Source organism: Syngnathus leptorhynchus, unplaced genomic scaffold (assembly GCF_054491065.1).
Source record: "Syngnathus leptorhynchus isolate UIUO unplaced genomic scaffold, UIUO_Slep HiC_scaffold_79, whole genome shotgun sequence".
NCBI lineage: Eukaryota > Metazoa > Chordata > Actinopteri > Syngnathiformes > Syngnathidae > Syngnathus > Syngnathus leptorhynchus.
Window position 1 is genome coordinate 265,602 of NW_028232046.1, and position 4,399 is coordinate 270,000.

A 4,399-nucleotide genomic window follows, 5' to 3' on the forward strand; every position below is an offset into this window, starting at 1 on the left:
AGCCAGCACCCTCCGTGGCTCAACCACGCCGGCCCAGAGTTCCAGCCGCTCGGCTTCACTCTCTCACAAGCCCCGCCTGGAGCTCCCCAGCCCGCCCCTGGTACCTCAACTACCGAGGCCAGCCGCTCGACCAGGCCGGCCCAGAGTTCCAGCCGCTCGGCTTCACTCTCTCACAAGACCCGCCTGGAGCTCCCCGGCCCACCCCTGGTACCTCAACTACCGAGGCCAGCCGTTCGACCACGCCGGCGCAGAGTTCCAGCCGCTCGGATAAGCTCTGTCACTCTCCTGCCGCGCAGCCACCGGTAACGGGGAAATGTCGCCGCCTTGTGGACACGCCCTTGTAAATGAATGGGCTTTCGCACTTAGTGCAATTTTCGCCAACTCTCTGACTGGAGCTATGGAAGTATGGAGCTATGGAGCCACCAGCCACCCAGGCTGGAGCTATGGAGCTCTGGAGGTATGGAGCTCTGGTGCTATGGAAGTATGGAGCTCTGGTGCCATGGAAGTATGGAGCTATGGAGCTATGGAAGTATGGAGCTATGGAGCTCTGGAAGTATGGAGCTATGGAGCTCTGGAGGTATGGAGCTATGGAGCCCTGGAGCTATGGAGCCCTGGAGCTATGGAGCTATGGAGCTCTGGTGCTATGGAGCTATGGAGCTCTGGTGCTATGGAGCTATGGAGCTCTGGTGCTATGGAGCTATGGAGCTCTGGTGCTATGGAGCTATGGAGCTCTGGTGCTATGGAGCTATGGTGCTCTGGTGCTATGGAGCTATGGAGCTCTGGAGGTATGGAGCTATGGAGCTCTGGAGCTCTGGAGGTATGGTGCTATGGAGCTATGGAGCTCTGGAGGTATGGAGGTATGGAGCTCTGGTGCTATGGAGCTATGGAAGTATAGAGCTATGGAAGTATGGAGCTCTGGAGGTATGGAGGTATGGAGCTATGGAGGTATGGAGCTCTGGAGGTATGGAGCTCTGGTGCTATGGAGCTATGGAAGTATAGAGCTATGGAAGTATGGAGCTCTGGAGGTATGGAGGTATGGAGCTCTGCAGCTATGGAAGTATGGAGCTCTGGAGGTATGGAGCCACCAGCCAGCACCCTCCGAGGCTGGATCAATGGAAGTGTTTAGGTACCAGGCGGCCAAAGTGCCGAGGCCTCACGCTCGACCACGCCGGCGCAGAGTTCCAGCCGCTCGGATGAGCTCTGCCACTCTCCCGCCGCGCAGCCACCGGTAACGGGGAAATGTCGCCGCCTTGTGGACACGCCGTTGTAAATGAATGGGCTTTCGCACTTAGTGCAATTTTCGCCAACTCTGTGACTGGAGCTATGGAAGTATGGAGCTCTGGAGCTCTGGAGCTATGGAGCTATGGAAGTATGGAGCTATGGAAGTATGGAGCTATGGAGCTATGGATCTATGGAAGTATGGAGTTATGGAGCTCTGGAGCTATGGAGCTATGGAGCTATGGAGCTATGGAAGTCTGAAACTATGGAAGTATGGAGCTATGGAGCTATGGAGCTATGGAGCTACGGAGCTATGGAGCTATGGAGCCACCAGCCAGCACCCTCCGTGGCTCAACCACGCCGGCCCAGAGTTCCAGCCGCTCGGCTTCACTCTCTCACAAGCCCCGCCTGGAGCTCCCCAGCCCGCCCCTGGTACCTCAACTACCGAGGCCAGCCGCTCGACCAGGCCGGCCGAGAGTTCCAGCCGCTCGGCTTCACTCTCTCACAAGACCCGCCTGGAGCTCCCCGCCCCACCCCTGGTACCTCAACTACCGAGGCCAGCCGCTCGACCACGCCGGCGCAGAGTTCCAGCCGCTCGGATGAGCTCTGCCACTCTCCCGCCGCGCAGCCACCGGTAACGGGGAAATGTCGCCGCCTTGTGGACACGCCCTTGTAAATGAATGGGCTTTCGCACTTAGTGCAATTTTCGCCAACTCTGTGACTGGTGCTATGGAAGTATGGAGCTCTGGTGCTATGGAAGTATGGAGCTATGGAGCTCTGGTGCTATGGAGCTATGGAGCTCTGGAGGTATGGAGCTCTGGAGGTATGGAGCTCTGGTGCTATGGAGCTATGGAGCTCTGGTGCTATGGAGCTATGGAGCTCTGGAGGTATGGAGCTCTGGAGGTATGGAGCTCTGGTGCTATGGAGCTATGGAGCTCTGGTGCTATGGAGCTCTGGAGGTATGGAGCTATGGAGGTATGGAGCTCTGGTGCTATGGAGCTATGGAGCTATGGTGCTATGGAGCTATGGAGCTCTGGAGGTATGGAGCTCTGGAGGTATGGAGCTCTGGAGGTATGGAGCTCTGGTGCTATGGAGCTATGGAGCTCTGGTGCTATGGAGCTATGGAGCTCTGGAGGTATGGAGCTCTGGTGCTATGGAAGTATGGAGCTCTGGTGCTATGGAAGTATAGAGCTATGGAGGTATGGAGGTATGGAGCTATGGAGCTCTGCAGCTATGGAAGTATGGAGCTCTGGAGGTATGGAGCCACCAGCTAGCACCCTCCGTAGCTGGATCAATGGAAGTGTTTAGGTACCAGGCGGCCAAAGTGCCGAGGCCTCACGCTCGACCACGCCGGCGCAGAGTTCCAGCCGCTCGGATAAGCTCTGTCACTCACCCGCCGCGCAGCCACCGGTAACGGGGAAATGTCGCCGCCTTGTGGACACGCCGTTGTAAATGAATGGGCTTTCGCACTTAGTGCAATTTTCGCCAACTCTCTGACTGGAGCTATGGAAGTATGGAGCTATGGAGCCACCAGCCACCCAGGCTGGAGCTATGGAGCTCTGGAGGTATGGAGCTCTGGTGCTATGGAAGTATGGAGCTATGGAGCTATGGAAGTATGGAGCTATGGAGCTATGGAGCTCTGGAAGTATGGAGCTATGGAGCTCTGGAGGTATGGAGCTATGGAGCCCTGGAGCCCTGGAGCTATGGAGCCCTGGAGCTATGGAGCTATGGAGCCCTGGAGCTATGGAGCTATGGAGCTCTGGAGGTATGGAGCTATGGAGCCCTGGAGCTATGGAGCTCTGGAGGTATGGAGCTATGGAGCCCTGGAGCCCTGGAGCTATGGAGCCCTGGAGCTATGGAGCTATGGAGCCCTGGAGCTATGGAGCTATGGAGCTCTGGTGCTATGGAGCTATGGAGGTATGGAGCCACCAGCCAGCACCCTCCGTGGCTGGATCAATGGAAGTGTTTTAGGTACCAGGCAGCCAAAGGGCCGAGGCCTCACGCTCGACCACGCCGGCGCAGAGTTCCAGCCGCTCGGATAAGCTCTGTCACTCACCCGCCGCGCAGCCACCGGTAACGGGGAAATGTCGCCGCCTTGTGGACACGCCGTTGTAAATGAATGGGCTTTCGCACTTAGTGCAATTTTAGCCAACTCCGTAACTCCGTGGCTGCAAGTATGGAAGTATGGAGCTATGGAGCCACCAGCCAGCACCCTCCGCGGCTGGAGCTATGGAAGTATGGAGCTATGGAGCTATGGAAGTATGGAGCTATGGAGCTATGGAGCTCTGGAAGTATGGAGCTATGGAGCTCTGGAGGTATGGAGCTATGGAGCCCTGGAGCCCTGGAGCTATGGAGCCCTGGAGCTATGGAGCTATGGAGCCCTGGAGCCCTGGAGCTATGGAGCTATGGAGCTCTGGAGGTATGGAGCTATGGAGCCCTGGAGCCCTGGAGCTATGAAGCCCTGGAGCCCTGGAGCTATGGAGCTATGGAGCCCTGGAGCTATGGAGCTATGGAGCTCTGGTGCTATGGAGCTATGGAGCTATGGAGCCACCAGCCAGCACCCTCCGTGGCTGGATCAATGGAAGTGTTTTAGGTACCAGGCAGCCAAAGGGCCGAGGCCTCACGCTCGACCACGCCGGCGCAGAGTTCCAGCCGCTCGGATAAGCTCTGTCACTCACCCGCCGCGCAGCCACCGGTAACGGGGAAATGTCGCCGCCTGGCGGACACGCCGTTGTAAATGAATGGGCTTTCGCACTTAGTGCAATTTTAGCCAACTCCGTGGCTGCAAGTATGGAAGTATGGAGCTATGGAGCCACCAGCCAGCACCCTCCGCGGCTGGAGCTATGGAAGTATGGAGCTATGGAGCTATGGAAGTATGGAGCTATGGAAGTCTGGAGCTATGGAGCTCTGGGGCTATGGAAGTATGGAGCTCTGGGGCTATGGAAGTATGGAGCTATGGAGCTCCGGGGCTATGGAGCTATGGAGCTCCGGGGCTATGGAGCTCCGGGGCTATGGAGCTATGGAGCTCCGGGGCTATGGAGCTCCGGGGCTATGGAGCTCCGGGGCTATGGAGCTATGGAGCTCCGGGGCTATGGAGCTCCGGGGCTATGGAGCTCCGGGGCTATGGAGCTCCGGGGCTATGGAGCTATGGAGCTCTGGGGCTATGGAGCTCCGGGGCTAT